The 26,377-nt window shown below is 45.6% G+C and overlaps 1 protein-coding gene across 1 annotated transcript in view; it reads right to left on the bottom strand.

The window, feature by feature from the left end:
- Positions 1-26,377, bottom strand: part of LOC138447725 (LIM homeobox transcription factor 1-alpha-like) — a 779,358-nt gene that overhangs the window by 300,780 nt on the left and 452,201 nt on the right. The window lies entirely within an intron of this gene.

Raw genomic sequence — 26,377 nt, forward strand, 5'->3', positions numbered from 1 at the left:
TGTGCTGAGTACCATCACCTGGATTGGTTGAAATATTGTAATGGTGGGCTGAGTACCATCACCTGGATTGGTTGAAATATTGTAATGGTGTGCTGAGTACCATCACCTGGATTGGGTGAAATATTGTAATGGTGGGCTGAGTACCATCACCTGGATTGGTTGAAATATTGTAACGGTGTGCTGAGTACCATCACCTGGATTGGGTGAAATGTTGTGACGGTGTGCTGAGTACCATCACCTGGATTGGGTTAAATGTTGTAATGGTGGGCTGAGTACCATCACCTGGAATGGGTGAAATGTTGTAATGGTGGGCTGAGTACCATCACCTGGATTGGTTGAAATGTTGTGACAGTGTGCTGAGTACCATCACCTGGATTGGGTGAAATGTTGCAATGGTGTGCTGAGTACCATCACCTGGATTGGTTGAAATGTTGTGACAGTGTGCTGAGTACCATCACCTGGATTGGGTGAAATGTTGTAACGGTGGGCTCAGTACCATCACCTGGATAGGGTGAAATGTTGTGACGGTATGCTGAGGACCATCAACTGGATTAGGTGAAATGTTGTAACAGTGTGCTGAGTACCATCACCTGGATTGGGTGAAATGTTGTAACGGTGTGTTGAGTACCATCACCTGGATTGGGTGAAATGTTGTAATAGTGGGCAGAGTACCATCACCTGGATTGGTTGAAATATTGTAATGGTGGGCTGAGTACCATCACCTGGATTGGGTGAAATGTTGTGACGGTAGGCTGAGTACCATCACCTGGATTGGGTGAAATGTTTTGACGGTGGGCTGAGCACTATCACCTGGATTGGGTGAAATGTTTTGACGGTGGGCTGAAAACCATCACCTGGATTGGATGAAATGCTGTGATGGTCTGCTGAGTACCATCACCTGGATTGGTTGAAATATTGTAATGGTGGGCTGAGTACCATCACCTGGATTGGGTGAAATGTTGTGACGGTGTGCTGAGTACCATCACCTGGATTGGTTGAAATATTGTAATGGTGGGCTGAGTACCATCACCTGGATTGGGTGAAATGTTGTGACGGTATGCTGAGTACCATCACCGGGATTGGGTGAAATGTTCTGACGGTTGGCTGAGTACCATCACCTGGATTGGGTGAAATGTTTTGACGGTGGGCTGAAAACCATCACCTGGATTGGATGAAATGCTGTGATGGTGGGCTGAGTACCATCACCTGGATTGGGTGAAATGCTGTAACGGTGGACTGAGTACCATCACCTGGATTGGGTGAAATGTTGTGACAGTGCGCCGAGTACCATCACCTGTATTGGGTGAAATGCTGTGATGTTGGGCTGAGTACCATCACCTGGATTGGGTGAAATGCTGTAACGGTGGGCTGAGTACCATCACCTGGATTGGGTGAAATGCTGTAACGGTGGGCTGAGTACCATCACCTGGATTGGGTGAAATGTTGTGACAGTGCGCTGAGTACCATCTCCTGGATTGGGTGAAATGTTGTGATGGTGTGCTGAGTACCATCACCTGGATTGGGTGAAACGTTGTGACGGTGTGCTGAGTACCATCACCTGGATTGGGTGAAATGTTGTGACGGTGGGCTGAGTACCATCTCCTGGATTGGGTGAAATGTTGTGATGGTGTGCTGAGAACCATCTCCTGGATTGGGTGAAATGTTGTGATGGTGTGCTGAGAACCATTACCTGGATTGGGTGAAATGTTGTGACAGTGCGCCGAGTACCATCACCTGGATTGCGTGAAATGCTGTAATGGTGGGCTGAGTACCATCTCCTGGATTGGGTGAAATGTTGTGATGGTGTTCTGAGTACCATCACCTGGATTGGGTGAAATGTTGTGATGGTGTGGTGAGTAGCATCACCTGGATTGCGTGAAATGTTGTGATGGTGTGCTGAGTAGCATCACCTGGATTGGGTGAAATGTTGTGACAGTGTGGTCAGTACCATCACCTGGATTGGGTGAAATGTTGTGACGGTGTGCTGAGTACCGTCACCTGGATTGGGTGAAATGTTGTGATGGTGTGCTCTGTACCATCACCTGGATTGGGTGAAATGTTGTGACGGTGTGCTCAGTACCATCACCTGGATTGGGTGAAATGTTGTGACGGTGTGCTCAGTGCCATCACCTGGATTGGGTGAAAGGTTGTGACCGTGTGCTTTGTACCATAACCTGGATTGGGTGAAAGGTTGTGACTGTGTGCTTTGTACCATCACCTTACCACATGATGGTTTATTAGGCAACCCGGAGTTTGTTAAAAAGAAAAACAAACTTTTTGAAAATTATTGGTGTACCAGAAGAGTCTCTATGAATGATTTCAAATGATTTTGATGTGCGTGTCTTCAAGAGAAAAATCACCAAGTCTTATCACCCCCTCCCCTATTTAAGAAAAACAGCAACTGTGAGGCTACGGTCTAAGTCTTTGAAACTACGTATAAACAGTGCTTAATTTGTAAAACAAATCAATGCCAGGGCCCAAATATTTTGTAGCGCCCCTGGGACACATAGGTGGGTAACTCCCGGCCACTGCTGCCAAAACCCACAGTGCCTGCATATTAAGCGTTATCGCTGCAACTCCTCCTGGCTATTTTTGGTGATAGATGCACTAGCCATGGAAGTTATGTTATGTTATGTTGTTTGGCATCTGTAAATTGATTGCAAAACTTACTAGTTTAAGTGCTTCTTTAAACACATTGGGCCTCATTACGAGTATGGACGCAGCCATGCCCCTATTTAGGGCATGGCTGCCTCCATACCGTGTTCCAGCTCCGGGTACCTTCAATGAGGAATAACCGGGTCATTCCGACTTTGGAGGTCCCGGTAATTCCTCTTTGAAGGAACCGATCCCCATTCCCATTTGAGTCCCCATAGGGCTCAATGGGAATGAGGAGGGAGCTAATAACGGGCCCGTTAATAACGGGCCCGTTATTAGGTCCTTGGTCCCCTCACGGGACCCGGAAAGGACGTCTGGTTTTACCAGGCGTCCTTACCGGGTCCCGCAAGGGAAACTCGTAATAGGTCGTCCCGTAATGAAGGGTGCCGGTCCCGTACCGTCCCCCTTCATTACGGGAGCGCCTACCTCGTAATGAGGCCCATCATCATTGTTAACATTTTCCTTGGATTGTATAGGTGGCAATTGGAACATGTTGACCATCTATCCACAGAAAAGCAGGCAAACATGCAGCAAAAATGACTAGTGAACTGTTAAACTTGTCTGTCAAACACTGCAGTAAAACCTTTGTGCATAGATTGACATTCATGAAAGGCACTCCTCTTCGGCAGTGGCTTTTCCCATGGCCTTTCCAGAGAAAAGGTGCTGCTGGCTGGCGACTGCCCCCTTGTTGCCAGCCCACACTAATGTTGTAGTGTTCCTGCATAATGCTGTATTGGAGGAGCGCCAATGTTATGCAGGAGGATAAGTGTGTGAGCGTTCCCAGCACAAGCAGCCAGCAATGTCACCTTCCAACTCAATGTTATCAATGAAAATTAATAACTACCCCTCTGCTGTCTGCTCTGCTGGTCGGTGCACACTGCTGTTCTGCTGTTGCTTGTTGTGTAACAACTGCTCAATTAGATTTAATAATAAAGTTGCCCAAACAAAAAATCATAATCAGACTAAGTCTGAGAAAATAGGTGCTGGGGCTCAGGAATAAGTCCTGGGGCTGAGCACTGGCAAACACCCCCACAAATTCAGCACTGCGTTTAGACGTATATCTTACGTATGAAATCATCTGAGCTAGATGTGGTAAGAGCCGCGCAACCAGAGCTTGTGGATTTTGCAGGGACTCTTCCTCCCTGGAATTTCTGGAGCATCTGTGTTTTACTTGTGTGACACTATAACAGCGAAGGCAAGCATACTTTTTACATGTTGTCCGTGATGTTGCTTCTTTTGCCGCAGGAGTTTTGGAAAAGAATATTAAGTGGGTGACAAACCTATCTTATAATTGCGGCTTTGGGTTTCACTGAAAGGATTTTAGGGATCTTTAAAGACCCTTAAGAAGATTTACTGGCTTGTATATGGAATAAATGTCTATATGTTTTTTGTTTTTTTCAGAATGCACTGATTAAGTGTTCCGAGTGGGGCATTTTTAATAACTGTCTTTTGTATAGGGATGTTTGCCCATAACTGCCTCTGTGAGAAAAAAAAATGTTTGTTAAACTATAATGCACAATTGAAGAAAATAAATAGATACCAACATGTAAACAAGAGAAAATACTGTCTACAAAAGGACACTAATTTGGCGATAAAGCCCTTGGGGTTATGGCCATTACATTGGGTTGGTTAGCCATTAACTGGTATGGTCAGCCCTAAGGGGATTAGAGACAAGAGCATTCTGGGTGACATCTAGGGTGCGATGTGTCATTACCTTTGAGGGAAAGCCTACCAATAAGATGTGCACCATTGCAATAGAAGCTTGGGGGCTCCAGGAAGCTCCTAGCCTGTCAATTATAGCCCGGATGGTGCAGATGCTGGTAACGGATAAAGCTTTCAGGGAGAGGGCGAAATAAGTAGGTATTGTCATGGAGGCTAATGGGAGCAGGAGACTGCAGTCGGAAGTGGCGTGCAGGGAGCCTGCAGCTTTCTTGACATATCACTAATACTGTTACCTGATTGGTTGCTGGCCTCTCCCTGGATGCTAATGCTGGAACTCAGGAAAAGATGCAAAAGCAGTAGTGCAAGGAAAACCTTACAGGTAGCAATGGACGTACCTTAACCACTGCAGGGCTAACATCATTTCCCATTGAATTCTGAAAGGACTCGAATTGCATGTAATTAGCACTAGAAAAGGTTGAAGGGTAAGAATCACGTGACATATTGAAACTCCCAACATGAAAGCATGGAATCAGGGCACCAGACGGTAGGTACGTCTGAACAGCCAAGGGTGCTGGCGGATGGGGTTTTGGTGGGCTCAGAAAAACTAATAGCCCACTTGCATTGGTGAGGGTATTTTATGAAGGCTGAGTACTATTTGAATGGTACTCGACCTTTCCAGCATATATGGGGATGTTTGAAAGTTGTATTTGACATTTATTGTAAATAAATGTTTCACTGTGGGTAGCAGGCATTTGTGTGGCAACATTGCACCAAATGTGCAGTGTGTTTATGTTGACATGCACCATTTTATAGAAAACACTGCCACCCGCCATCATGTGGCAAGTGAATTTCTTTTATGTCAAGTATGTAAACTAGGGACCTCACCCTGCAGATCTACTGGGATTTTTAAGAATGTGCAATCAAATACATCCACCCTCCTTAGGCCTAGATAGTTGCCTTACCAGGGAAGACTACTATCAGAACCTATAGATAGCGTAAGTGATCATGTAATGTATTAATCTTAGTAATTTTCTTTACCATTGTTGTATATGTATGTATTGGAATTTTGCTAATTTTATTGTAAGATATCTGCAACAACGCTGTGATACCCGAGGGTTTGGGCGTTTGACAAATGTAATCAAAATAAATAAATAAATGAAAAATAAATGTGGTAGGGTAACACATTTAGGTATTCACATTTTGGGGTCCAAGAACCCCCCTGGTGGGGGAGGGGTGAATGTCCATTTATCTTTGAGGTGGACAATTAACAGCTAAAGTGGTTTCTTTCACAAAGCCTCGTCTCTTTCATCTTGAATGGCTTCTGTGATCCCAAAAAACTGAAACATGTATGGGCCCCTACATTTTGATGGCGCCTGCATGGTCTTTCATAGGCACACACCCACATGCATCAGAAACTTCCAGGAAACAGTCTAATTCCTAGTATTGTAGTGCCACCCATGGACGCCCTTCATGTATGGCATGGTTGTGTGGAAGAATGAATACAAACTCATGCCCGTCAAATTCAGACTTTAATACATGGTCAGAGGTTGCATGGGAAAATCCCTCTTCAAACACAGAACAAAGATCTCTCTCTTAAGGAGAGAAGAGCAGCGGTCACTAACCACTCTCTTCCAACACACCTCACAGGTACACTGTGCAGGGCACTCTGCAGGCATGAGTGAACATCCCAACACGTTATCAGACTCAGGGAAAAAATAACATGCAATATGTGCACCCTAACATTAATGAGTGCCAAATGAACGGAGGATAGCACAGGGGAAATGGGCTGATCTTAGAAGCAAGACCAGCAGAGCAATAGCGGTTTGAATCCCGGATCCGCGCTTAGAAACCAAACTCAGGTTTGAAGTGTGTTATACAAAACCAATCAAATAAATAAATGACAAGTATTTTAGTTTTGTGTTGGAATTCAGAGTTACAAAGCCCACAATTATATTCCATCAGGAATCCATTGTGAAAAAAACTGTGTGATCACTGTTTTATAAGACAACAACAGATCAAGAATGCAGGTTTTTGGTGCGAGGTAAAGCGAAGTCCCAGCAACAAAGTGATGCAGAGAGATTTTCAGGTGGCAAGTATAACACCGGGAGCATTTAAAACAGAAGGGGCTCTACACAGAACATTCTTAGGATGGCAGGGGTGGAGGGGGGGGGTCAGGATGGATTACTGAGATCTGATGCGTGTGGGAATTGGCCATGTAACGTGGACGATACTCGTGCACTGCACAGAATTGGCACACACTAAAATTACCCACATTCACAATGTAAAGCACTGTGGAAAAAAGTCGTGTGCATGGAAGGACACAGTTGCTGGTCGAGCGCTGAAGCTGGGGTTGGAACCCTGGTGGCTTGGATCTGAACTTAGTCGTCAGAGGTCTGGCCTCCCAGTCATGAACATGCAGCTGAAATCTCCTACTTTCATAGCAGCTACATAGGCAGCTCCTGTAAAAGAAGGCGACATGTGGGTGTAAAGTTGGGCAAATGATACACTTGCAATGTATACACTAGGCAATCTCTGTAGCGGGGCTCCCACAGGTTTACTCCTCCATTACTACGGGTAATCCAGATATGGAACCCTTGCTCACTGTACTTAGAGGTAGGGACGTCATTTAGGGGTCGCAGCTGCGATCCCTGAAGTCTCCCTTTCTACCCCTAAATTAAAAAAAGAAAACAAAATCTTTTTTTCTTTCTTTTTAATTGAGGCTCCTGGGCTGTGGCCAGCAGCATGTGGTTCTTTGTTTCTGGAGTGCCTGGTTTTCTGGTAGCTATAGCCGATAAGATAGCTCAGAGGGTAGAGCGCTCGCTGGTGCAATGTGTGTGATCTGCAGTTTGCAGGTGCGACTGCCGGTAAGTTCAACTCAGCCTTTCTTCCTGCTGAGGTTGATAAATGAGTACCAACACAGGTTGGGTGATAGTGTATGTATATTTTTTCTATATGAAGCTCTTAAGCGTAAGTGCTATATAGCATAAGTGCTATATAATAACACATCACTTTTTCAACCTGGTGTGCTGCGTTGGTTTGGCTCTGCTCCCCCTCCCATTGGTTGCACTTGGCTTTTAAACCAATCAGAGCAACCGGGAGGCGGGAGCCGGCCACCACTATCTAAGGCCTACAACGAAGGCCGCTTTCTGCTCCCTGTCCACTTCCAGAACACTATCCAAGTTACTTTCTTGCCTCACTGCACCTGAACTACCATATTGCTGCTAGCCCACCTCACAAAGTAATCTGGACTTCCATTACACACCTCAATAACTTGGGTAATTTCCCTCTGCTGGACACGTTTCTGCCCTCTCATGTCTCTATGTCCTTCTTTGCTTTCTCCCAATTTTTTCACCTCTGATTGTACTGAATATTTGCACCCACTGATAGCCTCTAATTCTGGTTGCCATTCAAATGTGGCTGTGTTTTCATGCATTTTAGCTTGTCTCAAATCTAGCTGTGATTCCATGCAAACTTTTTTGTGCCATTAGCGCTGGCCCCACCGCCTTATGCTTGTGTTGTCTGTTTGCCTGCCCTTCCCCTCCTGCCTGCTTCTTCTTCTCCCTAACCGCTCACAATGTTTCTCATTCCTCTCTTTCTCTCCCTATCTTAAACTCCTCCCCTTTCTATATTCTTTGCACTTACTCTATCTGAAATGTCATCTGACCCAGTACGATAGCAGCTGTATGTTGTCCTCCCCCTCCCCTTCCAGCACTACCTGAAATGTCACCAGGCCTAGTACGATAGTCGCTTGTTTTCTTCCTCTCCTTCTCCCTGACCCCACCCCGCACTTCTTGTTAAATTCCGGCACTACCTCAATTGTCGTCAGGCCTAGTAAGGTAGCTGCTTGTCTGTTCTCATTCTCCCCCGGCACCCCTCCTTATCATTGTCAAAGCTCTTGCACTATCTGAAATGTCGCCAAGCCAAGTACAATGGCTAATTTCACATTCTTAAAGTATTGAAGGACTTGTAAGAATATCACTGTATTCTCCCTTGTTCCCGCCCTGCCTTGAATCACTTTGAAACACATTGTGTACAGGCGCTATATAAATAAACTATCAATCAATCAATCATTCATTATCGTTTGGCCTTGGACGTCTGCTTGCATTCACAGTAATTTGGTAAGTGGGCCTATACGCGCTGATATTAACGACGCATATGGTGATCCATTCTTGTATGAAATGTATATCACTTTACAGTGATACCGTAACCATATTTTTCATAGTGTAATTAGAAACAATGCTATGTGATGCCACTTCCTGTTTTGTAAAGGGGTGATAGATCGTGTTCCATTGCTTCCCGTGATGTCACTTTGGGGTGGAGTCAGATGGCATCACTTGCTGTGATGTCATCAGAGATCAAGGTTCATGTGATGTCACTTCCGCTACCCCTGGCATTTTGGTGAAATGATGTCCCTGCTTAGGGAGGCTCACTTTCATCTCACCCATGACACCCAACAAGTCAGAAACACAAAACTGTGCTGCTTTTGCTCTTCTTCAGAGGAGAATTGCCTAGCATTTCAGTGCTGGATCGCTCTTGTGGATGGGAACAGACTAATATGCAAATGTATCGTTGTGCAAAGTGCAGTGCGCTAAAACATGGTTGTACACACTCGTGAGTGGGAAATATCCCATGAACCATGTTTGTTCTCATAAGAGGGCCTCCCACATGTTTGTAAATTGTATACTGGGCATTTCCCGTAGCCCAGAGTGGTCAAATTGGGACAAACTAGTGCCTTATAGGCTGCAATGATAAATGTCCATACATCTGTAGTGTGGTCCCTGGAATGATAGAATGCCTGCACTACATGTCAGTATGCCCCATGCCGGTTTTATAATGGAGGAAAGCAAACTAAAACTTCCAGAATCTAGAATGTAGACGTCGCCTGAAGACCTGGCTGTTTCTGAGTTAAATGTCCTCAGTTACAGAGGCAGTGGTAGTGCCTGGATGCCTCCCTCGAGGCAAGCAGTGCACTCTACAAATGTACTACCTACCTACCAGAAAGCAGAGAAAAATCGAGAACTGGATGCCTGAGATAGGGCATGGTGCCATGTATGCAATAGGTGCTACTGTTACCCTGTGTGGTGTGCTGGAGTGAAGGGTCGGAGACAGTGGTGGCATTTCAGTATGTTTTTTTTATTTAAAGAAACAAGAAAACACCTAACTTTCCCTAGTTGTAGCAGGTTCTCCTTACCAAACCAAGGAATAACTGGGGTGTTCGTCGTCACGGTGGAAATCCAAATGAATATCTGGCCTCTGTCCAGAGATCTTCTCTACTCTAGCCCTACCACTAAACAACAGAAAGAAACCGAGATAGTTCCAGGAGAATGACTCCCTTCTCCTGGTTCTGCAGGGAACAGCCCTAGGGGCGACGTTCAAGAGTCTTTATTTCAGTTTAGCTCTTCTTCTTGAGGAGAATATGCCAGGAGAATGAGTAACTTCTCCTGCTTCTGCAGGGATCAGCCATACGGCAATATTCAATGTTCACCCCTGAGGCTTACTTCACATGCTTCCACTCCCTTACCAGGTCTCCCGTAGGACCTATTCCCTTTAAGGCGCACAACATCAGTTCTTCTTGGGGTGTCGGGCTTCTGCGTTCCCAGTGAACACTTTTTCGGCTTTGCTCTTCTCTCTCTGCGGTCCCATTGTGTATCTGTGGCCATTCCGGGCGGGCGGTATAGGCGGAGTTGTGGGACCACTTGGCCCACATCTTAGAGGTCACGCCACCGTCTCCCGGATTCCGGCTTCCAGGTTCGGCTTGCTCTCGCTTGGCCATAGAAGGACTCTTCTGGTCTGCGGCCGGTATCCTGCGGTTGCTCCTTCAAGGTCCCGTCTTCTCTCCTGGTTTACATTTTTAAAGCGCTCACACAGCCCGCAGGCATCGAGGAGCTGTTTCAGGGATATTTTTTTTTTTTGTTGCGTAATTGATTTTTTTTTTGTGTCTTCGTTGCATATTTATAACGCGCTTAAACACTAAGCGGGACCCGGGGATCGAACTTGTGTTGCTTCGTGTCGTCTTGCTTCAAAGGCGTGCACATTGCCACTGAGCTATCCCCCGGGGCAATAGCACACAGTAGTACTGTCAGCCTGAACCTCGACAGATCTTAAGGGTTTCATAGGTTTTAGGGGAGGAAGGTTAGGGAGTTTCATCATGGAACGTGAGTCCTTGTCCCCATAGGGGGGAGTCTCTCCCTGTGAGGCCTACTGCTTTTTACCACCCCTATGGGGACTGCCGGGTAACAGCCTCACCTCCCTGCCTCATGGGACAGGGCTCCCCCTTTGGGAGAAGTAATGTGATCCAGTGAGTGGTCACACCTGTCCAACTATACGCCTCCGCATGTGGTTCGTGCTGAGGTCGGTCTTGCTCCTATTGGAACTCTCAAAGCCAAGTAATTCCGCCTGAGGAGCGGACTTCCAGGAAATGGTTTCTTTGCTGTTTCCACTTTGTAGACTACCAGTTCACTACTATGTGGGGATGTGTAAGTTGGGGTACAGGAAGCGGCTCTGGGGTTTGGGTGCCGTTTTTGGGAATTTACAAGGCTAAGTACGAGACATACTGCTTAACATATTTTGCAGACTAGGCTTCTGAGTCCAGATGGAAACCCCACCCCACGTGACTTGCAGGGCACACATGGACACTATCCTGAGAGCGGTAATGTAGGTGAATGTTGGCCATCACCAGCTGCCTGTCAACGTTTCATCCCAGAGTTGACAGCACATCTTAGGCCTTCACTCCCATTCTTCCACTCCGCCAGGGGGGGGGGGGGGTCAAGCAGAGTGAACTGCCTGAGGCCCCGGCTTTCCCTCGCTGGGGTGCTATGAATATGGCTGGGAGCACCACCAGAAGCCCTTTTCTATATTACTTTCCCATAAAATCTGCCATAATTGGCATAGCCAGGACCCCTGTTGCCACCCTTAGCAGAGAGACCAAGGAAGGAGTGAATGGGCACAGGTAGTTCTATAGTTTTCTTTTGGGTTCTTCCATCATGTATCCTATTTCCTACCCACCATCGTGGATCCTATATCCCTACTCTTAATGTAGACCTTATTTGCAGCACTTGTTAATAAATAATAATAATACCAACAGTTAGCAGCTGCGGATCTCTCAAGCTTCCCATGGCGGTTGCATGTCAAAGCCGCCCAGTCCTATAGGTTCCCTTGGAATTCTAGGACTTTTACTTTTTTCATTTCGATATGAAATTTAGTAAAACTACCAGTTCTACAATTCCAAGCAAAAAAAGGTCTGGATAGCCTTCCTAAACATGGCCACGGAAAGCTTGAGAGATTTGGAAGCGCGCCTTTCAGTCCTCAGGCCACTTGTTGGGGTTTGATTCACTTAGTAGTAATCATATATATACATGTCAAGTAGTAGTAGAATGGTAAGCTTTGAATACCCTGATTCTTATGCTTTGTGATGTTATGACATTCTGTCTTAGAGTGTTATTCTTCGTGTTGTGTTCTTTATGAGTTCAGTTGGAGCCTGCCTTTCAAGGGGGCGCCTGCTGTCACTTTGGTCTTCGACCTAATAAAATACTTAAAAGTATACCTTAGGTATACTTCCCAGCGCTCTCCCAGCGATACCTTCGTGACACAAAATCCACGCCAAGTTGTGGTGTAGTTGCTGGTGCCCCTCCCTATACAGGAAGACTTCCACAGTCCACTGTTAGGTCAATGCCCACTCTCTTAGCATGGTACCGTGCAGTAGTTGGGCCGTCAGTGTGTGTGGTAATGTCTTGTGTATTATGCATCATCACACTCGCACACTCATAAATTACTTTCTTTTATATAATTCAGTTTTCTGAAGGAGGAGGATGAGGTTGAAAGATTCGTGGCAAGAAAGAAACTGATGACACACACACACAACCCCAACCCACACCCCGTTTTAGCTTGTTTGTAGGTATTATGCATTTGTCAAGAAGTCACATCATATGCCCAAGTACCCACACCATATTCCAGCTGTTGCCGTTTTATGGCCAGGTAGTACCGTTATGGCGTGCATGGGAACTGCCTATCCAATGCCTACACAACAGCCAAAACTGTTGGCTTTGCCAATGTTTGTATTCAATTGAAGTCGCCCAAAAAACATGTCCCAGAATTCAACTTGTGGAGAAATGAAAGTCCATAGCTGGTTGGGTGATCTAATTTTCAAAATAAAAAAACTGGGACAGTCACCCGGCATAAATTAAGGATTACGATTTGGGTGCCAGGACTACACATCAGTAGTGGGAAAAGGGGTGGGGAATGGCTGACAGTCCCCTGGCTGTAAACAATGCACATTTGACTGACAGTTTGGAATGCTAATCACCAACGCGCTTCTGCTTTGAGTGCTGTTCCAGGCATGGCTATGAAGAGGCGCTCAAAGCAAGCAATCGCTGTGGCGCAATCAAGCAAAGCGTCTGGTTGATTACTAAAAGGTTTCAAGCTGCACCCGCGGATGGTGGAACTATGGACTGTTCATTTAAAATGACCAAAGTTGCACTTTTTTGGTATATAATCAATGTTACCCTGCAATACCAGTATAAATAAAGTTCCTATCACAGGCTAGTTGTAACATCACCACTAAGCTGTATGACATCATTAATGCTCTGCAATTAGTTATTTCGCTTCAGTTGTGACATCGCAATGCCTATTTATTGGGCCATCACAGCTCAGATTTCCAGCTGCCTCTGCAGCCCTTCAGTAAAACCGGGACACGCTTTACACATTCCTTTCTTTTAATATGGCTTTTTGTGACACTCTACAGCCACTAACTGATGAGAAACTGTTAATAATAGTATGTTTATGTTGTGGCCTGCTGGGATTTAACACATGAGAGCAAGAATATGCATGTTATTTAAGCAATAGGCATACTATGCCAGGGGCATTACCTAAAGTGGAATGCGCCCCCCTCCACCCCCTGTGAGGGGCCTATTGCTATTAGTACCCTGGCCCATAAAACTGGGGTATCAAGCATTTTCTTTTACTGATCCGAAATGCTCTGGATTTTATTTTGGCGCTGGGGAAGGGAAAACAAAGTCTGTTTTCTCTTTCCATAGCAGCCATTGAATAAATAGAAAAAAGTAGACAAAAAAGGCCACGATGGAAACGGGAGAAAGAACTACACGCAGTCCCTTCTCTCTTTCCATGGTGGCCATTTTTTTTTGTTTACTTTTTTCTATTTTTTTCAATGACGGCCTGTCACAGATCGGGAGCGAATGCGCTGGGGACACAAGTGTTCTCAGCGTGTCGGTTCTTGAAATAGACAGAAAAGAAGGTAATTGGGAATGGGAATTCTGTGTATGGGGGAATGGGGAAAGGGGAAGACTTACCTCATTCCCCAGCAAGGGGAGATGGCGGCCACCAGCCCTGAGGAGGCTCAGGGTGGCAGGATTACCGTCTGGTAATGCACATATTCTGAGCCTCCCCATTGGCTGGGAGGCCACCACAACCTCATCGCTGGGAACTAATACTAAAAATGAAAACATTTAGGTGCATTTGATTAAACTGCTTATACTATTTTCCTGAAACCCATTGGAAACTGTATATTGTTTTTTTTTCAATCCAAATAGATTTTACATTGATAATTAGAGGGTCCATCATATTAATCCTGGTTAAGTTGCCTTCCTCATAGAAAAAACAGTTATTAGGAGGCTTATAACTTCGAGCCGTTCGATGAATCTGCACAAAACTTTGCACAAAAAAAAGGTATAGATAGACCTGACTGAATATTTTTGGAAAATTTGGTGCAGGGGGAAAAGTTCTAGGAGTTGGGTCCCAAAACCTTTGAAATCCGGATGGGCATGAATGGAACCAACTTTTGTTAGCGGCTAAAAAACAAATTTCTAGATGGATTTGCACTAAACCTGTGCGATGAGAGGGTGATTTGACCCCAAAGCGTGTTTGACAAATTTTGTGTTAATCCGTCCCATATATTTATTTTAAATGCCCAAAAAGTAGGTGAAACAAAAATGTGTGATATCTCGGTTCGGTCAGCGGCTCACTTCCTGGTTCAATGTCCATAGACGCCTCTGGACCAATCAGGGAGCTGTGCAACGGTTGCGGACAACTTACGTGTCCACTGATTGGCCAATTGAGAAACGTGAGGTGCGTCAAAGATTGTGAAACGGGCGACATATTGGATTTACATCATCTTTGATGTCATCGGTGTTAGTCTTAGCAGAGCATGACAGTGGCGTGAGTTATGGTTGCATAGCTTACCATAACTGGCAAATTTCTTTGTTTTTTTGATTTTACCTTGCAACCATAATATCCATTTAACAACATTTTTTCAATGAATTTCATATGTTTTTATTAGTGCAACTTAACCAATTTAACCATAATGTCGATTTAACAAAAAATGTTCTGTGAATATATATAGATGCATTAGCAACTGGTGGATCTCTTAAAATATGTTAAGCAAGAGGCCAGGTATTAAAGGGGATGACAGTGTGTGGCCAAGTATTATCAGGAATACAATATCCCCTACCGTAAAATTGATAGTGCAGGTCACCTCGGAGTTCTGTGACCTTATAACGGTACTTTATCTCATATATAACTACTATGTTAAATAGTTGATAAACGAGATTGGAGTACAGATTCATACTCTCAATGCAAACCTGGACAGGATTCTGCAAGGTCACCCCAAGCCTCTCTCCAGAAGAGGGGCGGGTTTTTTCAATGAAAATACTCCAGATACAAGGCGATGTAGCGCCCAGTCTTGGCAAAGCGGGCACACCTGGTCGCCCTAGATGTTACGGAGCCTCAGGGGACGCCTTAGCGCTAGGCAGGTGTCTAGAAATGCCTTAATGTAGCACCTGAGCTGGACCTTTGCAGCAGGAGCTGTTTCAATGCAAGGTAGTGAGGACACATGGAAGGCTTCACGTCGGGTTCTTCGTTTCTTTGCCTTTCCATCCACATTAGCCCCTGGCTCTGACAGGGGAGCGCCTTGCTACTCGAAACGAGTCTTGGCTGTCAAAGGCACTAGAATATTGGCTTGTAGGAGATCCATAGATGTCAACATTATCCTTTGCATTCGGTAGACACTAGTCCAGTCTTGGTTTTAACTTTGCATTCTGGGACTTGTAGTCCTTGGTTTATAATGCTGAAGACAGCTCTCTCTCAAAGACGGCCAATACACGTAGACAAGTTTCACTCTCTTTGGGGCTTGTCATAGCGATGTCGCTGACATGTCCTGGGAGTTTTGAAATTCAGAAGAACCATCGCTCCCAGATCTGGAGAGCGCTGCTGGGACGCCTGAAACAAAACACTATGTCCTAAATAAACAGGGGGGAAAAAAACTAAATGCAACACCTATAAGGGTGGTCAAAACTTGCTGGAGGCAAGTTCACTGCCCCATGCCTTTCATGCAATCCACATTGTGTTCTTTAAGTTTTAAGGGATATCAGACTCCAAGAAGGCGGCCAGGCACACACCCAGAACAGGTGCTCAAGGGCACTAATCAGAGCAAGACACACGTTTAAGAAAAATTCACCTTTTTTTCTAACACACATATATATATATATAGCAAAGGTTTTTTTAATGACCTCCAAAACAAGAAAGATTGAATCGGCCCCTCTGCCATTCAACCTATTGCCATCAAGATAGACACAGACATCTACTGAAGGCAGCAGGCGCATTCACCCACTTAGCTACCTCAGTTACACCATATGAAATCTACATCCACTATCAAATTAATATCACAGGTCGGCAGGTTTTTCTTATTCACGTGGGCTGAGCGCCTGACCCGAGGGCGAAGTTTCGCCCCTTGCCCCACCCCCCAAGTCCTTACTTCGGCGCCTTATGAAAATGGCGGCGCCCGCGCTCGGCGGCACGCACCCGTGCCCGGGAACCCTCCGAGGTGCATAAATATTAAAGTGAGACAAGCGGAAGATATTGGAAAGTCTACTAGCGTGCCGAGCTTTCCGTCCCTCAGAGGGTTAAACCCCAACCCTTCTCCCCCACCCACCCCACTGTGGCGAAGATATTACTCCAGTGCAGTGGCAGCCAGCCAGCCATCCCCGTATAATCTGATGAACTCCTTTATTACATTTCACAGGCCTGTCTTCTTTATTAAAATTTCCCAGAATTCATAGGGCTTCAGTCATAGCGTTCCCGAATGCTAAAAAATGATTTCTTTTTTGCACCTTGCTAGACCAGAGATACACTATCCTTTGTAATATGGATTGTGTTTTTTCGAATAACGTGTAAACAATTTCTTGGTTCCTGTTGATTTTCGTATTTGTTGTAAGTCTAAGTTACGGAGGATAACAGAAAACCATGTAAAGGGTCAGGGCTACGAAAGCCACGAAACAAGCTTTGGCGAACCAATAAGGCTGGGTTTTGCAGTAGTTTTTGCATTTTATGATTACAAGCATGCATGTTTGTTGGCTCTGTAAAAAATGCGTCTCTCTGGTCATAATTGACTATTATTTGGAGCAACAGCTAACCTCTACTGACTTATTCAATACTTATAACGTTTAAATTGAGGATTTGCACAGCATGATACGAAGACGTCTAACCCTTGACATCCTGATAACTACAGGACTAAAAAGCAGGACTTTACCACACCAAAATAGAATTCAGGCATGCCTAAGAGAATGTGTAGGGCGGCAAGTACTGGTTGATAACTATTGTTTGCAGCAAGATGCGAATATTGGTCGGTACCATGACCCGCTCGAGTTTATCGTCCATGGTCATGCCAAAAGCAGATCATCAATTATGTAAACATGCTATCTACATCTGAGCAGGGCCGGTCTTAGACCAGATTGCACCCCAGGCGGGAAGCACCGTTGGCGCCCCCCATTCCCCTCAAAAAATGACAGCAAAATTGAATGTTACAAATGTTCTTAATGGGGCACTCAATAAAGAACCAGATAGAAATGTAATACAAAATGCATTAATTCGATACTAGGTGACGGTCTTAGAATATTACTTGTATTATGTGTCGAAAAAGTAGCTTTTCTTGACTTTGACATTGCAAATTCGAAGCATAAGCACACATTTCTAACAATTAGACATGAGAACATTTACTTAAGTGCCTAAGTTGCAGACTGGACTCAAATGCTAGCTTCACTGCAAAGTGTGTGATCCTGGACACGTGATTGTATGTAACTGTGATATATCTGTCAAAATTTGAAGAGCCTAGAAGTTATTCAGTTCATACTTTACTATACATGCCAACATAATCCATTCTATTATGGAGATGCTAGCCCAGTCCTGGATTTAAGTTTGCATTCTGGGACCTGTAGTCCTGGATTTATAATGGGGAAATCGAACGGCAAGTCCCAGAATGCAAAGTTAAAAGCAAGACTGGCCTATCATCTCTTGACTGGAATAGATATGTTGGCCTGCATAGTGTACGCTATTAAAAAAGGGCTCTTTCAAGGTATTTGTTTCATTTATACGTCAGCTTTTTAGAGTACCAACTTTGGTTGGGTGCTACTGTATATGTTCAATGTAAAGTGTTTTGGGGAAAGCTCTATATAAACAACATATCTTTATCATTACTGTATTTGTGAAACTCCCCTACCGAACACTCTGCGCTCGTACAAGGTGTAGTCAACCAATTATAAAATAGAGGCACCCACACTGTAGATTGGTGACCACTTTACTCAAGCAGGCCTGGCTGAAGATGTGTGGGGGGCCATTATAACATGATGGTTGCGGGCCCCCTGCTTAGAGTGAAAACAGTCTGCAGCACCCGTGGGTTGCATACATTACAATGGCAACAAAGGTAAGGTTAATAGCCACCCATTATCACAAGATGGTCAGCCACCAAGGAGCTTAAACACGAAATGCCCACTGAAGAGCTCTAAACCCTTCTTTGTCAAGAAATGACTGATGTAGAGGAACCAGTGTTAGAAAGCTCTGAGGTGATAACAACACTTCTGTATATCCTGTCGGAAGAGAAAATGCAGTTTTAGAAATTAATATATTGAAAGACTGCTGACTGACAACCTGGGGGCAGTTGTCGGGGGCCCCCTGAGGCTCAAGACACATTTCATTTCAAAAAGTTGAAAAGCCCTGACGCCGTCCCTATGCTTGAGTACAGTGGGCTTCGGTAGGTACGAAGTCCTTCAGCCTTTATTCACCACCCATGTAAACTACAGAGGCCTCAGAAACTACAGTTCACCGCCCTCTTTCGCAGTGATCTTAAAAGCTTCATATCTAGAGCAGTGGCATGTCCTAGAGGCCAGTCTCCTGCCCTTAGAGTTCAGAAGTTACTCACCTGCCTGAAATAAATCTCGGCACAGAACTAGGTGCTTTAACTTGGGGGCAGGGGGTTGACTCAGTCACCTGCTTGATGCCGCTGGGGGCCATTTACCTGCTGTTCTAGTGAAAATCTACATTGGGCATTTCTATCACGCCACTGGAATGTGATTTCAAAATGATCATTTACATAAATGACATGCATGGGATATAGGATATCTCTGAGGAGGAAGACATTAAAAGTGCCTCTGTTCTGCTCCACGTCCTCGTCCCACTGTGGGGGATACCATTACAGCACCTAGATAATATGACACTGCTTGTGACACCTCCTGAGTCCTGCCCTGACTGGACCTGCTGCTCCTGTGCCTGGGTCTTGATCCTCCAAGCGTTCATCACGATCCCAGGCAATCAAGAACAGGACTCTAGTCTCATAAATAAAATCTACTCTCTCATCCAAAATTGGATGGCAACAAACAGTCTCTGCCTCAATGGTGAAAAGCCCGAGGTCCTCATTGTAGGCTCTCCTGCTCAACTGAAAAGGTTACACCAAGACTATAGATCTATTGTTATAGATGGGACTCCTATTCCTATCTCAAACCAAGTTAAAACTTTTGGTGTATACCTAGACTCAAGCCTCACCATGAGCCAACATGTCAACTCACTTGCCTCATCCACCGCCTACACGGCTAAACTCATTGCCCTAAGTCGACAATTTCTCACTGCACACAATTGCATCACCCTAGCAAGAGCCCTTATTCTGTCTAAATTAGACTATTGCAATATACTCTAGCTAGGTACCACTAAGACAAATTTAGCCAAATTGAAAGTATTGCAAAATAAAGCACTAAGAGCAGCACTTGGAATCAATAAAAGGGATTGCATCTCACAGACTAGGAGAGAGGTACACTGGCTACCTATACAAGCTAGAATACTACACAAAACACCACCACACACAAATGCATCACCCAAAACGCCCCTACATATCTTAATCAATGCATTACTCATAAAATATCAACTAGAGCTCTCAGATCTAACTCTAGCAATCACTTACTCATCCCCTGCTTCAAGAACGCAAGAGCAGGACGTCCCAGCTTCCAGAATCTGGAACTCACTCCCGTCAAACATAAGCAACAAGCCTTCCCACACTCACTTTAAGAAACTGCTAAAAACCTGGCTATTCAACAAATTCTAACCCGTCTGCCTTCATTAGCCCTGTTTATCACCACATGTTGCTGAATAACTCTAAGTTTACGCTGCTGCTAACCGTGACTTGCTTTGTAACTACCTTGCCATTGTTATTATTGTCATCTGACTTCTTCTTCCCTTGTACCCATAAAGCTCCCCTGTAACCTCGTAACTTACGCCGTGATACCCCCAGGTTTGGGCGTATAATCAAATGTAATGAGAAAAATAAAAAATAAATAAATAAGTTATCCTCCCTTTGCAACTGCAGGCTTTTCGGGGTCACAGTTTGATCAGCAGGGTCTGTGGTCATTGCTGTCATCCTAGATGGTGTTTCTTGTCCACCTGAGTATTGTCTTTCAGTTGCCCTTCACTATTAAGGGCGTCAGCTCACCGACCAATTCATTGCTTGTCCTGTATGTGGGCTTGGTGCTCACAGTACCTGTAACAGCCATTCTGGGTGAGGATCTTCTTGACTTTCCTTCTACTGATAAGTGCTTTCCCCTCATCCCTTTTCATACATTTGTGTCACATTCGACGTGTAATGACCTTTTCTGTGAAGTCTCTTGTGTTGGTATCAAGGCATTGGGAGAGTTGCATGCCCTTTGCCACACAAGGCCTGGATAGACCTCTAATAGGCGAGTTTTCTGCATATATAATGGTACAATGGTGCTACTGATTTGTTATTTTTGTGTGCTGTGTATGTGTTCAAAAGCCCTCTGCCACTAATGTTACCAAAAATGTTGGTAAGTTGGCCACACTACAAGAAAATGGCTACAACATATCACACAAAGCCACCTGAGAGAGAAGTGCAGTGGAGACTTTGCAGCCAAGTGCAGGGTCAGACTGGGCCATAAAAGTGTCTCGGGGACCAATGAAAAAGTGGCTCATAGTTGCAAATGGCAATTCATTCCTTTAGTGACGGACTGAGTAGTTCCCAAGGGGTTTTTTTTGTTGATAAAATGTGATGCAAATTGTGCATTTTAAAGAATGTTTATCCAGCGACACTAGTGGTCAAAACTATTACGCACAGTGAAGTAACTCATCAAACTGGCCCACATTGGCCAAAAAAGTAGCCCACACCAGCATTTCGCTTTTATTTTTGATTCAACAAAATAAACCTTTCTTTGACAGTCAGTGTTTTACATTATTGCAGGTTTGATGGATGCAGTGGAAAAGCTGATGGTGGTGTTGGAGCCCTTTGGGAAGAGTTGGACAGGCGCCCCCTAGAGCCTGGCACGTCAGGCAGCCGCCTGCATGGCCTGATGCAAAGACCGGCCCTGCACAGTGCCGGTCTTACAACAGATTGCACCCCAGGCGGGAAACATCGTTGGCGCCCCCCCCTCTCACCCGACCTGTGATCTCATGCATGTGTCATGGGCTGAGCAGCGGAAGAGGGGACTATGAGATAGCTAAATTGTCAATGCTGGCATTTGCTGAATTTCATGAACCTCAGAAAACAGCAATAAGAGGGTCAAACCCGAACAGGCCTAGTTATGTTAGTCTGCTTTTGCTCTTCATTTTTAGTAACAATGGCCAGTTTGCTGCTGTGACTCAGGTCAGAGAATCGACAATGTCAGATCTACACTAATGTCATTCGTATGACCTCAAACATTTAGCCACTCTTAAAAGGTGATGAACTGGTCTTGACAGTGTTACTCAAACCTCCAAGAACAAGCACCAGCAACACACCCACCGATAGCTGTACAAGCCTGTCTATCTCAGCCTTAGAATACATGCATTTATGCAATATGTATTGCATCAAACATTTCACGGGAAGCTAAATATATTTAGGTGGGACACACGTAAACAATATCACTACTCCATGTGAGTGGTAAAGTCTACTTTAAACATATGCATTGACATGCATGTACAATTCAACATAGCTCCCAATGTTAATGTTGGAGAGGTGGCATTCAAAAAGTATGACATTACAATGTGGACTCTACATTGAAACACACTGCAGTGCATTACCGCGGCAGAGAAATGGCAGTTCGAGTATTGGTGTTTGTTTCGCTCATGCTCGTGAACTCTCAAAATTCTTAAATGTTTCCTTCGTTATCACCCATTTTAGCTCCCAACAGCACCATGAAACTGTAAGATTGCAAAGAAAAACGATTTCTACCATCCCAACATAAAAACAAAAACAATCAAATTCTTAAAGGGTGGAAGGCAACCTTTTCTTGGGACTCGTTAAGTTTACTTTTTGCAAATTACTAGTTGCGTGCTGCTTGAATAACAGCGGCCCTTGCACATTGTGCAGTGTATAGACCAATTTCATTTCAAGGGTCTTGGAGTACTGCAGGTATCAGGGGAAGCCTCTGCAGTGTACCCTAAGCATAGTGCGTTTTGCCCTCCACCCTCACCCCCCAGCCTTGCAGCCCTGCGCTTTTTCACATTCTCCATTATGGTAAAGAACATTGTCCCGAGCTTGGGAGAGAAATGGACTATGCAGAAGGAGCTGCCTCTCCAGGGTGTGTTTAGCTGCTGGTGTATCAAATGCAGAAATGGGTGGCATCAAGAGCCCCACGCTCTGAAACAGCTTTTGCGCACTGGTTGGTCACACGACAGAAAGTGTGAGCCGGTGATTCCACAACACTTGAACCATTATTTAGAGACCTGGCTTTGATTAATGTGGCGTTAGCTAGTCATGGCCATTTCCCAGCGTTTGTGTTAAAGGAGATCGGAAGCTGCACCGTGCGGGGTATTTTAAAGGCCATGAATTGATGCTACAGCATGTCGCCCCCAATGGAACAAAGAAAGTGAAGCATGCATCCTGCAAGTCTGAGTATTTGCATTATGCGGAAGACGGGCCAACCGTCCACGTAGAAGGTTCTACTGTAGTTGCTGAGTCGCTTTCCCAAGCCAGCTGCTGTTTAGACTTCGCACAGCTTTTGGTCCAGCGCCTGCATCCATCCTTCATACCATCATTCACAAAGCGCGTTCGTGTAGGTGTTTGTTTATCTCGTTAGACTAGCGTGATTGCTATTCCAAACAAAAGAAGCAGATCGACAAAGAAGAGTATAAGACAAGTCTGAGCGAACAGTGAAATCAAATGTATGAAACTCTTGCCCTAAAATAAAGTCAGCAATGCATGCCCAGGAAAGAGGGAACGATGAACAATATGCTCGGGAGTGGGAACTAGGGGGGCGTAGTAACCCCCAAACAGGCCCAAGCGCGGTACCGGCCCCAAGGGCCTCGCCTTCAAAGTGATTTTGGCCCGGCCATGGGCCGAATGGCCGACGGACGGACCAATCCAACCCTGCTGGAATGTGCAACTGTCTAAGATCTGCTGACGGTGACACTCTGCCCAGGTCTTTCGAGATCCAGACTTTTGATCTCCTGAGGAGAGTCCACTACCAGTGCTCGCTTCTTTTTTCATGACTACTTGAGCCTGGACAAAAGTGTCTAGCTTTGTGGCCTCCAGAGGCCGTTCTTGGTTGGCCCAGTCATCTTCGCAATACCATTTTAAAATAAATAAAACACCTATGCAGCAATAGGCCTCAGCTGCGAGGACGGGAGCAGGAGGAAAGAAGTGTGCTTGCATCGGCAGGCTGTAGTTACTGCCTGATTTCCTGGAACAAGGCCAATCAGCGAGGGCAGGATGCAGCTACTGTTTGTATTGGCTGATTCTGCTGCTGCTTGGCAGTGTGTGCTTGTGATGGGAACAACTTCAGTATTTAGTGACCCAATCGCTCCTCTTTTCTGTAATTGCCGGGGCCGACAACACCAGCCAGCCCCAATCGATCCACACTTCAGTGTCAGTGCGCGTCCATAGCCTGGAGGAGGGCACACCACACGTGTGCCCATGGGCCTGACTGGCGCCAGCGGCGCCGGCGCCACCCAGGCCCAGGGAAAGGTAATAAAGCAACAAATGTTGCTAATTTATTTGCCAATTGCCCTGCCCTGCCTGAGGGCTGAGGCCAGGCCCGTTTCTTGGCCAGGGCGAGGCAGGCAACTGCCCGGGGCACAATAGCCTCAGGGGGTGCAATTGCCCCAGTCCCTGTAGCCTCTGGAGGGGATGGAATTCCCCAGTTTGTGGAGCGGCGCATTGACGTGGGGAAAGTTCCGCAGGTCAGGTGCTGCCACTGCCCCTTCCGACTGTAATGTCACGTAGTACAGAAGTACTACGTGACATTACAGAAGTCAGAGGTGAAGGCAAGCGTCCCCAAACAGCACGATCCTCCCCGCAATGAGAGACAATGAAGGACTCTCCCAAAATGGGAATAAGGCCAAGACAGAGTGCGGGTGAGCGTAAATGGGAGTTTATCAATCAGAATAGGGCATGCAAAGAACTCTGCAAACTCCGAGAGCGCTCTGTCTGACAATAGCAAAGACAGGCGTATATATTTACAAAAAACGTCATAAGAACCTACACACTATAGGGGGCACAAATTCATGGGGATTGGGTGGCGACGACTAACTATAGGTGCTGCTGTGATGTGGTTGGCTTTGGCTGGAAGACGTCATTGGGCAGCCTCGTGGGTTGGGCTGGGCCTGGCCGGGTGGCGGAGTTCATCCAGGCGGTGTTGTGGGGCCATCGTGGCCAGTGGCAGAGATGAATGTCTCTTCCTGACTTATTAGCCCTATGCCATGCACACCGCAGTCATTCGAGCATTTTTAGCATTATCTTCTTCAGTAAATCTTACAATAGGTTATACAACAGGTTAATGCAACACAGGAGGAATGCACCTTGTGAGGGGACTGGAGGTGATACGTCAGGGCATGGTTACCAGTGTCCTGTTGACCGGGGCCATAGGTCGAGGGGCTAAGCTTCAGGGCCTGGCACGGGCGGTACATGTCTTTCTGCCTTGTTAGAAGTTGTTATGGATGTTCCGCTGTGTGTTGTCAAAGTGTTGGGTGTCTTTATTGCACAGGGCCATAAGTCTGAGGTGGTCCGGTGGGTTGTGAGGTTTACGAGGGGGCGCGTATGTTCAGGCAGAGGTTTACTGCTGTGCTGTAAATAATGCAGGTGGCGGGTGGTGGCCTTGGGTGCTACAGAGGGGGTTACAAATCTTTGAAGCGGCTCCAGTCTGGTTGTGGGAGGTAAAGCAGCGCGGCGCGGTCTCTGCTCTCATGCCTTTGGCAGCCTTCATAGGGAGGGAGGGGGAATGGCCTTGCAAGTATTTCACAAAGGTATCTCCCTCGTGTGTTGCTGAGATAGGTAAAAACATCAAACATTTGAACATTCTATAATACTTATTCAAATCCTTTTAAAACATGCATTTCAACTTTGCTGGATGTGTCTCGATTATACCCAGTCTGAACACCGTATTCGTACACTATGTTTTAACAACTACAGTATTTAATTATATGCATATATATATATTTGCAGTAAGTGAGGTAGTAGTCGGGTTGGTGGAATACATAGGAAATGACTCGCCACTGTACGTGACGGTGGTGGCACATAAGAAGCTTAGACATACACACATAACTAGTGCATTTCTTGCGCATCCTTCACATGAGTTCCACAGTCTGGTTACATTCGTTTTCTCGTGTATTCTAGCAGCATTAGTTCAGTTATGGCGCGAGCCCATGGGGTGTAAGTTTCTCAGTAATACACGTAACAAATAGATTCTTGGTGCGTTCCTTTATTATTAGCATCCAACTGCAATGGTATATGCTCATCATTGCTTATATCATGGGGGCATGATCTCTTTTAATTATATATCTTACAGGCTTTTATAATATAAGGGATTTTATGAGAGGAAAGCATCCTTTGCAAGTAGTTTAAACTTTAATATACGAGAATTGTCAGGCCTGTGACGACCATTTTACTGTTCATTTTATTTTGCCTAGGCCTGCTGGCCGGGTCATGCTGGGAGCGATGATACGATACACTGCGGAAGGTGACTGTTACAATGTTAGTGCATTACACTGGCTCATGTCCTTCTGGTTCGTGGGAACGGGCTCGCAGCGGATCTACCAGGGTGCTGCGGCAACAAGGATGACTGAAACCCTCCAAGGGTGGGGGCCGCGCTACAGCGCGCTGAGCTCACACCATCTTTACCAGACAAAAATGGTGTCTAGGCCTAGCTAAATCTTAATACGTGTGGGCAATTAATACGTGCGGGCAATGTCTCCAGTGGGTGAGCCCTCCACCACCTGGGCCCGGGTGGCATGAGGAGACGTCCAAGAGAGCCATAGTCCTCACCTGGGGAGGAAGTGCAGGCGAGGGGGGTCGTCTTGGACCAGTCCTCCCCTACATTTCCCCCCTTTCGTTACTAAAGTAACGAATTCTTTAAATCTTCTATCCTCCTACATTCTGCCTCGTCCATCACTGCCTCATCCCATGCCGGAGTTCCTTTGATGGGCATCCATGCCCTGCACACTGCTCTTAAGCTCTCACCTCTCCGGGCATATTCATCTGGAGTACACGTTAGATATATGCACCCACCATCTGCTTCTAAATCTACCCAAACTTCCTCATACCATTCTAGTATACGGGGCTCTTTGATGGTGGTGTGCCACAACTTATCTACAATATCTTTATCGTGGTATATGGGCACCAGTTGGTACCTGGGCGAATTATCTATCCCTGTTTGTACCTGTGCTTCTTGCATTGTTTTTATTGTCCCGTGTGAGTTGCCCATTGTCACCATCATCATTGCACCATTTGGTACTGCGTTAGCACAGACTCGAAGACCCACCTGGCACAGGCAAAAAAGTAGAAGGAGGAACACAACAGCTGGTA

Source organism: Ambystoma mexicanum, chromosome 3q (assembly GCF_040938575.1).
Source record: "Ambystoma mexicanum isolate Mex_15411 chromosome 3q, UKY_AmexF1_1, whole genome shotgun sequence".
In the NCBI taxonomy this organism is placed as follows: Eukaryota; Metazoa; Chordata; class Amphibia; order Caudata; family Ambystomatidae; genus Ambystoma; species Ambystoma mexicanum.